Below are 14,542 nucleotides of genomic sequence, written 5' to 3' on the forward strand. Positions count from 1 at the left end.
CTAGTGTCAATATAATGATTCTATGTCAGTCAGTAAATATACTCAGAATCAGTATATTATATAAAGGCGTAGGAATACAATGGCATATAAATGATGTTAACAAACACAGCATGCAATTCAAAAATAAGATTTTACTTACCGATAAATCTATTTCTCGGAGTCCGTAGTGGATGCTGGGGTTCCTGAAAGGACCATGGGGAATAGCGGCTCCGCAGGAGACAGGGCACAAAAAGTAAAGCTTTTCCGATCAGGTGGTGTGCACTGGCTCCTCCCCCTATGACCCTCCTCCAGACTCCAGTTAGGTACTGTGCCCGGACGAGCGTACACAATAAGGGAGGATTTTGAATCCCGGGTAAGACTCATACCAGCCACACCAATCACACCGTACAACTTGTGATCTAAACCCAGTTAACAGTATGATAACAGCGGAGCCTTCTGAAAGATGGCTTCCTTCAACAATAACCCGAATTAGTTAACAATAACTATGTACAATTTATGCAGATAATCCGCACTTGGGATGGGCGCCCAGCATCCACTACGGACTCCGAGAAATAGATTTATCGGTAAGTAAAATCTTATTTTCTCTATCGTCCTAGTGGATGCTGGGGTTCCTGAAAGGACCATGGGGATTATACCAAAGCTCCCAAACGGGCGGGAGAGTGCGGATGACTCTGCAGCACCGAATGAGAGAACTCCAGGTCCTCCTTAGCCAGAGTATCAAATTTGTAAAATTTTACAAACGTGTTCTCCCCTGACCACGTAGCTGCTCGGCAAAGTTGTAATGCCGAGACCCCTCGGGCAGCCGCCCAAGATGAGCCCACCTTCCTTGTGGAGTGGGCCTTTACAGATTTAGGCTGTGGCAAGCCTGCCACAGAATGTGCAAGTTGGATTGTGCTACAGATCCAACGAGCAATCGTCTGCTTAGACGCAGGAGCACCCATCTTGTTGGGTGCATACAATATAAACAACGAGTCAGATTTTCTGACTCCAGCTGTCCTTGCAATATATATTTTTAATGCTCTGACAACGTCCAGTAACTTGGAGTCCTCCAAGTCACTTGTAGCCGCAGGCACTACAATAGGCTGGTTCAGATGAAATGCTGACACCACCTTAGGGAGAAAATGCGGACGAGTCCGCAGTTCTGCCCTGTCCGAATGGAAAATCAGATATGGGCTTTTGTAAGATAAAGCTGCCAATTCTGACACTCTCCTGGCAGAAGCCAGGGCTAGAAGCATGGTCACTTTCCATGTGAGATATTTCAAATCCACCTTTTTTAGTGGTTCAAACCAATGAGATTTTAGGAAGTCCAAAACCACATTTAGATCCCACGGTGCCACTGGAGGCACCACAGGAGGCTGTATATGCAGCACTCCCTTAACAAAGGTCTGGACTTCAGGGACTGAAGCCAATTCTTTTTGAAAGAAAATCGACAGGGCCGAAATTTGAACCTTAATAGATCCCAATTTGAGACCCATTGACAATCCTGATTGCAGGAAATGTAGGAATCGACCCAGTTGAAATTCCTCCGTCGGAGCACTCCGATCTTCGCACCACGCAACATATTTTCGCCAAATTCGGTGATAATGTTGCACGGTTACTTCCTTCCTTGCTTTAATCAAAGTAGGAATGACTTCTTCCGGCATGCCTCTTTCCTTTAGGATCCGGCGTTCAACCGCCATGCCGTCAAACGCAGCCGCGGTAAGTCTTGAAACAGACAGGGACCCTGCTGAAGCAAGTCCCTCCTTAGAGGTAGAGGCCACGGATCTTCCGTGATCATCTCTTGAAGTTCCGGGTACCAAGTCCTCCTTGGCCAATCCGGAACCACTAGTATCGTTCTTACGCCTCTTTGCCGTATAATTCTCAATACTTTTGGTATGAGAGGCAGAGGAGGAAACACATACACCGACTGGTACACCCAAGGCGTTACCAGCGCGTCCACAGCTATTGCCTGCGGATCTCTTGACCTGGCGCAATACCTGTCCAGTTTTTTGTTGAGGCGAGACGCCATCATGTCCACCATTGGTCTTTCCCAACGGGTTACCAGCAAGTGGAAGACTTCTGGATGAAGTCCCCACTCTCCCGGGTGAAGATCGTGTCTGCTGAGGAAGTCTGCTTCCCAGTTGTCCACTCCCGGGATGAACACTGCTGACAGTGCTATCACATGATTCTCTGCCCAGCGAAGAATCCTTGCAGCTTCTGCCATTGCCCTCCTGCTTCTTGTGCCGCCCTGTCTGTTCACATGGGCGACTGCCGTGATGTTGTCCGACTGGATCAATACCGGTTTTCCCTGAAGCAGAGGTTCTGCCTGGTTTAGAGCATTGTATATTGCTCTTAGTTCCAGAATGTTTATGTGAAGAGACGTTTCCAGGCTCGTCCATACTCCCTGGAAGTTTCTTCCTTGTGTGACTGCTCCCCAGCCTCTCAGGCTGGCGTCCGTGGTCACCAGGATCCAATCCTGTATGCCGAATCTGCGGCCCTCCAATAGATGAGGACTCTGCAACCACCACAGAAGAGACACCCTTGTCCTTGGAGACAGGGTTATCCGTAGGTGCATCTGAAGATGCGACCCTGACCATTTGTCCAACAGATCCCTTTGGAAAATTCTTGCGTGGAATCTGCCGAATGGAATCGCTTCGTAAGAAGCCACCATTTTTCCCAGGACTCTTGTGCATTGATGTACAGACACCTTTCCTGGTTTTAGGAGGTTCCTGACAAGCTCGGATAACTCCTTGGCTTTTTCCTCCGGGAGAAAAACCTTTTTCTGAACCGTGTCCAGAATCATCCCTAGGAACAGCAGACGAGTTGTCGGCATTAACTGGGATTTTGGAATATTCAGAATCCACCCGTGCTGTTTTAGCACTTCTTGAGACAGTGCTAATCCCATCTCTAGCTGTTCTCTGGACCTCGCCCTTATTAGGAGATCGTCCAAGTATGGGATAATTAATACGCCTTTTCTTCGAAGAAGAATCATCATCTCGGCCATTACCTTTGTAAAGATCCGAGGTGCCGTGGACAATCCGAACGGCAGCGTCTGAAACTGATAGTGACAGTTTTGTACAACGAACCTGAGGTACCCCTGGTGTGAGGGGTAAATTGGAACGTGGAGATACGCATCCTTGATGTCCAAGGATACCATAAAGTCCCCCTCTTCCAGGTTCGCTATCACTGCTCTGAGTGACTCCATTTTGAACTTGAACTTCTTTATGTACAGGTTCAAGGACTTCAGATTTAGAATAGGCCTTACCGAGCCATCCGGCTTCGGTACCACAAAAAGAGTGGAATAATACCCCTTCCCTTGTTGCAGAAGAGGTACCTTGACTATCACCTGCTGAGAGTACAGCTTGTGAATGGCTTCCAACACCGTCTCCCTTTCGGAGGGGGACGTTGGTAAAGCAGACCTCAGGAAACGGCGAGGTGGATCTGTCTCTAATTCCAACCTGTATCCCTGAGATATTATCTGCAGGATCCAGGGATCTACTTGCGAGTGAGCCCACTGCGCGCTGTAATTTTTGAGACGACCGCCCACCGTCCCCGAGTCCGCTTGAGAAGCCCCAGCGTCATGCTGAGGCTTTTGTAGAAGCCGGGGAGGGCTTCTGATCCTGGGAAGGAGCTGCGTGTTGCTGTCTCTTCCCTCGACCTTTGCCTCGTGGCAAATATGAATAGCCCTTTGCTCTCTTATTTTTAAAGGAACGAAAGGGCTGCGGTTGAAAAGTCGGTGCCTTTTTCTGTTGGGGAGTGACTTGAGGTAGAAAGGTGGATTTCCCGGCTGTAGCCGTGGCCACCAAATCTGATAGACCGACTCCAAATAACTCCTCCCCCTTATACGGCAAAACTTCCATATGCCGTTTTGAATCCGCATCGCCTGTCCACTGTCGCGTCCATAAAGCTCTTCTGGCCGAAATGGACATAGCACTTACCCGTGATGCCAGTGTGCATATATCCCTCTGTGCATCACGCATATAAAGAAATGCATCCTTTATTTGTTCTAACGACAGTAAAATATTGTCCCTGTCCAGGGTATCAATATTTTCAATCAGGGATTCTGACCAAACTACCCCCGCACTGCCCATCCAGGCAGTTGCTACAGCTGGTCGTAGTATAACACCTGCATGTGTGTATATACTTTTTTGGATATTTTCCATCCTCCTATCTGATGGATCTTTAAGTGCGGCCGTCTCAGGAGAGGGTAACGCCACTTGTTTAGATAAGCGTGTTAGCGCCTTGTCCACCCTAGGAGGTGTTTCCCAGCGCTCCCTAACCTCTGGCGGGAAAGGGTATAATGCCAATAATTTTTTTGAAATTATCAGCTTTTTATCAGGGGCAACCCACGCTTCATTACACACGTCATTTAGTTCTTCTGATTCAGGAAAAACTATAGGTAGTTTTTTCATACCCCACATAATACCCTGTTTAGTGGTACCTGTAGTATCAGCTAAATGTAACGCCTCCTTCATTGCCAAAATCATATAACGTGTGGCCCTACTGGAAAATACGGTTGATTCGTCACCGTCACCACTGGAGTCATCGCCTGTGTCTGGGTCTGTGTCGACCGACTGAGGCAAAGGGCGTTTCACAGCCCCTGACGGTGTTTGAGTCGCCTGGACAGGCACTAATTGATTGTCCGGCCGTCTCATGTCGTCAAACGACTGCTTTAGCGTGTTGACACTATCCCGTAGTTCCATAAATAAAGGCATCCATTCTGGTGTCGACCCCCTAGGAGGTGACATCCCCATATTTGGCAATTGCTCCGCCTCCACACCAATATCGTCCTCATACATGTCGACACACACGTACCGACACACAGCAGACACACAGGGAATGCTCCTAATGAAGACAGGACCCACTAGCCCTTTGGGGAGACAGAGGGAGAGTTTGCCAGCACACACCAAAAGCGCTATATATATATCAGGGATAGCCTTATAATAAGTGCTCCCCTATAGCTGCTTTGTTATATAAAAATATCGCCATAAATTTGCCCCCCCTCTCTGTTTTACCCTGTTTCTGTAGTGCAGTGCAGGGGAGAGACCTGGGAGCCGTCCTGACCAGCGGAGCTGTGAGAGGAAATGGCGCCGTGTGCTGAGGAGATAGGCCCCGCCCCTTTTCCGGCGGGCTCGTCTCCCGCTATTTTGAGAAATCAGGCAGGGGTTAAATATCTCCATATAGCCTCTAGGGCTATATGTGAGGTATTTTTAGCCTTTATAGGTACTCATTTGCCTCCCAGGGCGCCCCCCTCCCAGCGCCCTGCACCCTCAGTGACTGCCGTGTGAAGTGTGCTGAGAGGAAAATGGCGCACAGCTGCAGTGCTGTGCGCTACCTTTAGAAGACTGCAGGAGTCTTCAGCCGCCGATTCTGGACCTCTTCTGTCTTCAGCATCTGCAAGGGGGCCGGCGGCGCGGCTCCGGTGACCATCCAGGCTGTACCTGTGATCGTCCCTCTGGAGCTTGATGTCCAGTAGCCAAGAAGCCAATCCATCCTGCACGCAGGTGAGTTGACTCCTTCTCCCCTCAGTCCCTCGCTGCAGTGATCCTGTTGCCAGCAGGAATCACTGTAACATAAAAAACCTAGCTAAACTTTCTCTAAGCAGCTCTTTAGGAGAGCCACCTAGATTGCACCCTTCTCGGCCGGGCACAAAAATCTAACTGGAGTCTGGAGGAGGGTCATAGGGGGAGGAGCCAGTGCACACCACCTGATCGGAAAAGCTTTACTTTTTGTGCCCTGTCTCCTGCGGAGCCGCTATTCCCCATGGTCCTTTCAGGAACCCCAGCATCCACTAGGACGATAGAGAAAGAATGATAACCGAACAAGAGCCAATACTCCAGTTATATGTGAAAGTTCTCAAATATGTCCTTTATACAGTATCTTCATTCTGTCAATACGGGTGGTGTTCGAAATGGGGGTGGTCAGGATCCCTGCGGTCAGAATCCCAACAGCAGAATCCCGATGGTCACAATCCTGAAGGATTCTAATGAGCATTCTAACACTAACCTAACTCTCCTGCAGCCTAACCATAACAATCCCCCAAGTGCCTAACCCTAACTCTCCCCCTAGTGTCTAACCCTTACCCCAGGCCCGGCGTTACCTGCTCAGCAGAGTCTGCAAGGCAAGGAAGCGCTGTGCTGGAGAAGAGCACTCCCTGCTCTGCTACTCTGCTGCTGCCGACTGCTGCTGCGTCTGTCAAGCTGTCTAACAGGCAGCGGCGCTGGCAGCAGAGGGAGATTGTTAGAGGACTGTGAGAGCAGCAGCAGCAGCGGGGAAAGTCCCTGCAACTCACTGTGGTACCTCTCCTCCAAGATCTCACCAATAGGGTCAGAAGAGCATGAGCCGAGCTGTGATTGGAGGAGCTCGGCACATGCAGATTAGGACAGCCCCTGATTGGAGGAGCTGTCACATGCTCCTCTGACCCCTGGAGCACTGAGGATCTCACAGCATGGCCCTTGTCTGAATGTGAGTATTCAACCTGCCTCCTCTGTCTCCACAGCTCATGCACCTGTCTCCATAGCTCCTGCCTGTCTCTGGCACCCTCTCTATGCAGCTTCTCTCTCTCTCTCTGACTGCTACATGGTTTATTCTGTCTATGTAAAGTCTATGCCCAGTACCTGTCCCCCCCTCCCCTTTCTGCCCAGAATCTGCCCCCTCATCTCTGCCTAGCATCTGCCTACCCCTCACTCCCAAGCATCTGTCTTCCTCCTCTCTCCCCAATATCTGCCCCCCTCTCTTTTACCATAATCTGTTCCCCCTCTCTCTCCCCACCATCTGTCCCCCCTCTGCCCAGCATCTGTCTCCCTCTCACTCCTAAGCATCTGTCTCCCCCGTCTCTCCCCAGTATCATCCCCCCTCTCTTTGACCAGCATCTGTCTCCCCTCCACTCTCTCCCCATAATCTGCCCATCATCTGCCCCCTGTCTCCCCAGCATCTGCCTCCTCTCCTCTCTCTGCCCAGCATCTGCCCCCTTCTCTCTGCCCATCACCTGCCCCCTCTCTGCCCATCATCTGTCCTCCCTCTCTCCCCATCATCTGCCCTCCCCTCTCTCTGCCCATCATCTGCCCCCCTCTCTGCCCATCCTCTGCCCACTCTCTGCCAATTATCTGCCCCTCTCTCCCCAGCATCGAACCTCACCCTCTCTCTCTGTCCAGAATCTGCCCCTCTGTCTCTCTGTCCAGCATTTGCCTCCCTCCTTTCTGCCCAGCATCTGTCCCCTCTCCCTCCCCCGCATCTGCACCCCCTCTATGTCTCTCTGCCCAGCATCTGTCCCCTCTCCCTCCCCCGCATCTGCACCCCCTCTATGTCTCTCTGCCCAGCATCTGTCCCCTCTCCCTCCCCCGCATCTGCACCCCCTCTATGTCTCTCTGCCCAGCATCTGTCCCCTCTCCCTCCCCCGCATCTGCACCCCCTCTATGTCTCTCTGTACAGCATTTGCCTCCCCTCCTCTTTCTGCCCAGCACCCGCCTCCCCTCCTCTCTCTGCCCATCATATTTCCCGCCCATTTCTCTGCCCAGCATCTCTACCCCCCACTCTCTCCAGCATCTGTCTCCCCTCTCTCTCCCTATCCAGCATCTGTACCCCCACTCTCTCCAGCATCTGTCTCCCCTCTCTCTCCCTGCCCAGCATCTCTAACCCCCACTCTCTCCAGCATCTGTCTCCCCTCTCTCTCTGTCCAGCATCTGTACCCCCACTCTCTCCAGCATCTGTCTCCCTCTCTCCCTGCCTAGCATCTCTACCCCCCACTCTCTCCAGCATCTGTCTCCCCTCTCTCCCTGTCCAGCATCTGTACCCCCACTCTCTCCAGCATCTGTCTCCCCTCTCTCTCTGTCCAGCATCTGTACCCCCACTCTCTCCAGCATCTGTCTCCCTCTCTCCCTGCCCAGCATCTCTAACCCCCACTCTCTCCAGCATCTGTCTCCCCTCTCTCTCCCTGTCCAGCATCTGTACCCCCCACTCTCTCCAGCATCTGTCTCCCCTCTCTCTCTGTCCAGCATCTGTACCCCCACTCTCTCCAGCATCTGTCTCCCCTCTCTCTCTGTCCAGCATCTGTACCCCCACTCTCTCCAGCATCTGTCTCCCCTCTCTCTCTGTCCAGCATCTGTACCCCCACTCTCTCCAGCATCTGTCTCCCCTCTCTCCCTGCCCAGCATCTGTACCCCCACTCTCTCCAGCATCTGTCTCCCCTCTCTCTGTCCAGCATCTGTACCCCCACTCTCTCCAGCATCTGTCTCCCTCTCTCCCTGTCCAGCATCTCTACCCCCCACTCTCTCCAGCATCTGTCTCCCCTCTCTCCCTGTCCAGCATCTCTACCCCCCACTCTCTCCAGCATCTGTCTCCCCTCTCTCCCTGCCCAGCATCTGTACCCCCACTCTCTCCAGCATCTGTCTCCCCTCTCTCCCTGCCCAGCATCTCTAACCCCCACTCTCTCCAGCATCTGTCTCCCCTCTCTCCCTGCCCAGCATCTGTACCCCCACTCTCTCCAGCATCTGTCTCCCCTCTCTCTGTCCAGCATCTGTACCCCCACTCTCTCCAGCATCTGTCTCCCCTCTCTCCCTGCCCAGCATCTCTACCCCCCACTCTCTCCAGCATCTGTCTCCCCTCTCTTCCTGTCCAGCATCTGTACCCCCACTCTCTCCAGCATCTGTCTCCCTCTCTCTCCCTGTCCAGCATCTGTACCCCCCACTCTCTCCAGCATCTGTCTCCCCTCTCTCTCCCTGTCCAGCATCTGTACCCCCCACTCTCTCCAGCATCTGTCTCCCCCCTCTCTCTCTGCCCAGCATCTCTACCCCCCACTCTCTCCAGCATCTGTCTCCCCTCTCTCTCCCTGTCCAGCATCTGTACCCCCACTCTCTCCAGCATCTGTCTCCCCTCTCTCTCCCTGTCCAGCATCTCTACCCCCCACTCTCTCCAGCATCTGTCTCCCCTCTCTCCCTGTCCAGCATCTGTACCCCCACTCTCTCCAGCATCTGTCTCCCCTCTCTCTCCCTGTCCAGCATCTGTACCCCCACTCTCTCCAGCATCTGTCTCCCCTCTCTCCCTGCCCAGCATCTCTACCCCCCACTCTCTCCAGCATCTGTCTCCCCTCTCTCTCTGTCCAGCATCTGTACCCCCACTCTCTCCAGCATCTGTCTCCCTCTCTCCCTGCCCAGCATCTCTACCCCCCACTCTCTCCAGCATCTGTCTCCCCTCTCTCTCCCTGTCCAGCATCTGTACCCCCCACTCTCTCCAGCATCTGTCTCCCCTCTCTCTCTGTCCAGCATCTGTACCCCCACTCTCTCCAGCATCTGTCTCCCCTCTCTCCCTGTCCAGCATCTGTACCCCCACTCTCTCCAGCATCTGTCTCCCCTCTCTCCCTGCCCAGCATCTCTACCCCCCACTCTCTCCAGCATCTGTCTCCCCTCTCTCTCTCTGTCCAGCATCTGTACCCCCACTCTCTCCAGCATCTGTCTCCCTCTCTCCCTGCCCAGCATCTCTACCCCCCACTCTCTCCAGCATCTGTCTCCCCTCTCTCCCTGTCCAGCATCTGTACCCCCACTCTCTCCAGCATCTGTCTCCCCTCTCTCTCCCTGTCCAGCATCTGTACCCCCCACTCTCTCCAGCAACTGTCTCCCCTCTCTCTCCCTGCCCAGCATCTCTACCCCCCACTCTCTCCAGCATCTGTCTCCCCTCTCTTCCTGCCCAGCATCTCTACCCCCCACTCTCTCCAGCATCTGTCTCCCCCCTCTCTCTCCCTGCCTAGCATCTGTACCCCCACTTTCTCCAGCATCTGTCTCCCCTCTCTCTCTCTCTGTCCAGCATCTGCCCCCCCCCCCCCCCCTCTCTCCCCTTCATTGTGAGATCACACTCCTTCTTTGCAGGGCACGCCTTCGGTGTGTACTGTCCAATTATTAAATATGGGAGGGAGGGCGCAAAGTTTGCAGAGGGGCGCTAAACACCGTAGCACTAACCCTGCCTTACCCTCCCCCTAGTGCCTAACCCTCACCCTAGTGTCTATCCCAAACCGTCCCCTTAGTGTCTAACCCTAACCCTTCCCCTAGTGCCTTACCCTAACCCCACCCCAGTGCCTAACCCTTCCCCTAGTGGCTAACCCTAACCCAACCCCAGTGCCTAACCCTTGCCCTAGTGCCTAACCCTAACACCACCCCAGTGCCTAATCCGAACCCCACCCCAGTGCCTAACCCTAACCCTTCCTTTAGTGCATTGGTTTCCAAACTTTTTTGAATCACGGCGCCCTAGAATATCAGAATTTTTTTCACGGCACCCCTAGGCCAAAAATGTCTTATTGAGAAATTTAGAAATAAATATTACATTAAGTAGATTGCGTTTATATCATCCTTAGGGTCAGTTGTGTGGTGAGGGACAAGATTTGCTTCTGTTTGGCCACATATTTTATGACTGGCAGCCACCAGCACTGGTTTTGCCTATTATATTGACCATGAATAATTTGAATTGGTCCTGGACCACCAAACCAACCCAGGGCACCCCTGCAAGTCTCCCGAGGCACCCCAGGGAGCCACGGCACACAGTTTGGGAACCTCTGCCCTAGTGCATATCCCAAACCCATCCGTTTTGGCAGACTAACCATACCCGTCCCTTTTCACAGCCTAACCATAACCCCCCCTAGTGTCTAATCCTAAACCTTAACTAGCCCTAATACCCCCCGTCGGGATCCATCAGCATCGTGACCTTCGGGATTCCGCTGTTGGGACACTAACCATTGGGATCCTGACTACATCTTTGCCAATTTTTTCAAGGGGGTTCTTTTCATCACAGCATCGAATCACCTGCTAGATCATCATCCATCTGATTAACCCTAAGGCTACTCAGGTTAGCCCTCGCAGCTCCGTAGCCGAGGCCAGGAAGTCTGTATCGGAACAGGTCCTGTGCATGTGCAGCTGCCACACCATTGGAGAGGTACAGTATGCATAACATATGGTTGCCGTACATCTCTGAATTAGGCCCTTAGTTTGTAGATTGAATTAATATTTAGAGCAAACACAGTGAGCAAATTACCATTTACAGTCTCTCTTTTTTTTTTTTTACTAACTGTATGCGTCTAAATTGTACTGGATGAAACCTTTGATAATGATGGCACAGCAGTTCTTTCAAGCGGTACTAAGCCAGATCTTAATATTAATATTTTAACCGGAAGAACTGCAACTTGCTGCAGCTTCAATTAAGGGGAAATTTGCAATCCCACAAGAACTTGTAAACCAGGACAAATAAGAAACTACACTGGTTTCACCAAATATGAAATGAATGGGATCAATGGAATAAATACAACAGGTTTAATTCTCCCAATAGATGACACAACAAACAATATCAGATACATTTCATATAAAAACCAAAACATGCTATAAATAAATAATGTTTTGTTAGGGGCATATGTATGTATTAATAATCAGGGAACTTCAGTGATTATTAACACTCTATATCATGGTGGATATTTTCATTTTTTTAATGAAAATATATCCGCTATATACATAAGGAAACCCACGTGTGCAGGTGGGAGCTGGCCAGGACATATAAACATACATGTGAAGTTGTATGTAACATATGTCCTGGCTTCCTTCCCCGGGAATCAGCAGCCGCAGCATGGAACACACTGTGACACTGCTTAGCCTGTCAATCGTCATTTAGCCCACCCCCGAACTCCTGTGAAACCTGACAATGGGAGTCCAGAGGTAGGCTAAATGATGATTGACAGGCAGAGAAGTGTGTTCCATGCTACGGTGTCTGCTGATTGCCAGGGTAGGAAGCCAGGACACATGTTACATACAATTTCATGTGTACAATGCATCTGGAAACTATTCATAGTGATTCACTTTTTCCACATTTTGTTATGTTACAGCCTTATTCCAAAATGGAATAAATTAATTTTTCCCCTCAAAATTCTGCACACAATACCCCATAATGACAATGTGAATTTTTTTTTTTAGATTTTTGAAAATGTATTACAAATAAAAACATTTAGAAATCACATGTACATACTGTAAGTATTCACAGCCTTTGCTCATTACTTTGTTGATGCAACTTTGGTAGCAATTACAGCCTCAAGTCTTTTTGAATTTGATGCCACAAGCTTGGCACACCTATCTTTGGCCATTTTCGCCCACTCCTCTTTGCAGCACCTCTCAAGTTCCATCAGGTTGGATGGGAAGCGTCGGTACACAACCATTTTCAGATCTCTCCAGAGATGTTCAATCAGATTCAAGTCTGGGCCACTCAAGGACATTCACAGAGTTGTCCTGAACCACTTTCTTTGATATCTTGGCTGTGTGCTTAGGGTCGTTGTCCTGCTAAAAGATGAACCATCGCCCCAGTCTGAGATCAAGAGCGCTCTGTACATTGCTGCATTCATCTTTCCCTCTATCCTGACTAGTCTCCCAGTTCCTGCCGATGAAAATATCCCCACAGCATTATGCTGCCACCACCATGCTTCACTGTAGGGATGGTATTGGCTTGGTGATGAGCGGTGCCTGGTTTCCTCCAAACATGACGCCTGGCATTCACGCCAAAGAATTCAATTTTTGTCTAATCAGACCAGAGAATTTTGTTTCTCATGGTCTGAGAGTCCTTCAGGTGCATTTTGGCAAACTCCAGGCGGGCTGCCATGTGCTTTTTATTAAGGAGTGGCTACTGTTTGGCCACTCTGCCATACAGGCCTGATTGGTGGATTGCTGCAGAGATGGTTGTCTTCCTGGAAGGTTCTCCTCTCTCCACAGAGGAATGCTGTAGCTCTGACAGAGTGATCTGGTTCTTGATGACCTCCCTAATTTGGGCCCTTCTCCCCCGATCGCTTAGTTTAGACGACCAGCCAGCTCTAGGAAGAGTCCTGGTGGTTCTGAACTTCTTCCATTTACGGATGATGGAGGCCACTGTGCTCATTGGGACCTTCAAAGCGGCAGATATTTTTCTGTACTCTTCCCCAGATTTGTGCCTCAATACAATCCTGTCTCGGAGGGCTACAGACAATTCCTTTGACTTCATGCTTGGTTTGTGCTCAGACAAGCACTGTCAAGTGTGGGACCTTATATAGACAGGTGTGTGCCTTTCCAAATCATGTCCATTCAACTGAATTTACCACAGGTGGACTCCAATTAAGCTGTAGAAAACATCTCAAGGATGATCAGTGGAAACAGGATGCACCTGAGCTCAAATTTTCAAAAATCTCAAAAAAAAGTTTTTCACATTGTCATTATGGGGTATTTTGTGTAGAATTTTGAGGGAGAAAATTAATTTATTCCATTTTGGAATAAGGCTGCAACATAACAAAATGTGGAAAAAGTGAAGCGCTGGGCATACTTTCCGGATGCACTATATGTTCATATGTCCTGGCCAGCTCCCCCTGCATACTTTGGACGGTGCTTTAGCAGCCACCATTGCCGATGTCCCTACGAGTTACTTCCCCGGCATTGTCAGTTTCTGGGATCGGGGCTGTCGCTGGACGGAGGCTGTGAGAGGGAGGTCAAAAGCTCTCCCACTGCTATACCTCTATAGGCTAAAAGGAGTTTACACCATCTGAAGATGCTGTAAACTACGTAACATGGCCAAACTCTGAAAAGCTTTGCTTTTCATGGTTTAGTATGTACTGTAATGGTCAGGTCGTAGTCCCTATTGATATTAATGGAGACTGCGATCTGTAGTGATAATTATCATTCTGCAAGAGATTTCGGTGAAATTGTCTATATTATGCTATTAGTACAGAAGATAGCTAAAAAACATAACATTATAAAGAAACTTCAGTTTCTACATAATTTTATGGATTTTTTTTTATACATAGAAACCTTAATGATAAATAATGAACGTGTGTCTTTATGTGAAACAGTATGTGCCAACAAATTAGCCCGGTTATCCAAGGTAATTAATGTTTCTCTAAGTTGATAATATATAGCAAATTAAAATTCCAAATAAACAGATACTCCTAGGGCTCGGGAGGTAGCAAGCTGATATGCACGTAAAGAGACCCCATTTGGGTGCCCAAATCGGTCTTTTCATGATCGCGCCTATCACTTTAGTGGGGTTTAGGTGTTTTGGGCACCTAAACCCGACTGTAATGACCGCAATCAGCACGATAACGGGGACCATTTGAATATCGCCCCTCTGTCTCCCGTCACTTTAGACGGGAGATAGGGGGTGCGATAAGATTTGAATTCCCCCCTCAGTGCCTAAATAAAAAACACATCATGCCTTTCAGTAGTGTAGTGTGCAGTTAGAAATTATAGAGTGAATTAGGCGACAAATGAATATCCAGGTTTAACCTCCTCCTGGTCGACCTTCTTGGAGATTGAGAGAAACTCTCATTATCCCTCAATATCAGTCCAATATAGTAGACTGTATCAAAGACTGTTTCTTTACCAGCATCCAATGCCCCTCTTGCTCTTCCCTTGTGTGGGAAGCTCAATAAGCTGTGGTACAGGGAAAGAGATCATTAGCTACTCCTCCCACCATACTAAACTCCACAAACCAGAGACTATTACAGTAGATCTCAGTTAGAGCCGGCACATATACTGTACACAGCCCTACTGTCATAAACTTTGAGCTCTAGTTGTCCACTCGC

General features: G+C 49.9%; 1 protein-coding gene across 2 annotated transcripts in view; it reads left to right on the top strand.

The window, feature by feature from the left end:
* Window positions 1-6,272: 6,272 nt before the first annotated feature.
* Window positions 6,273-14,542, top strand: part of LOC135056615 (gamma-aminobutyric acid receptor subunit pi-like) — a 274,250-nt gene continuing 265,980 nt past the window's right edge. For both annotated transcript variants that reach the window (XM_063962015.1, XM_063962016.1), the window contains exons 1-2: window positions 6,273-6,444; window positions 10,737-10,896. The gene's annotated coding sequence lies outside the window, so the exon portion shown is untranslated. The remainder of the gene's footprint in view (window positions 6,445-10,736; window positions 10,897-14,542) is intronic.

The sequence above is a fragment of the Pseudophryne corroboree genome, chromosome 3, assembly GCF_028390025.1.
Source record: "Pseudophryne corroboree isolate aPseCor3 chromosome 3, aPseCor3.hap2, whole genome shotgun sequence".
NCBI lineage: Eukaryota > Metazoa > Chordata > Amphibia > Anura > Myobatrachidae > Pseudophryne > Pseudophryne corroboree.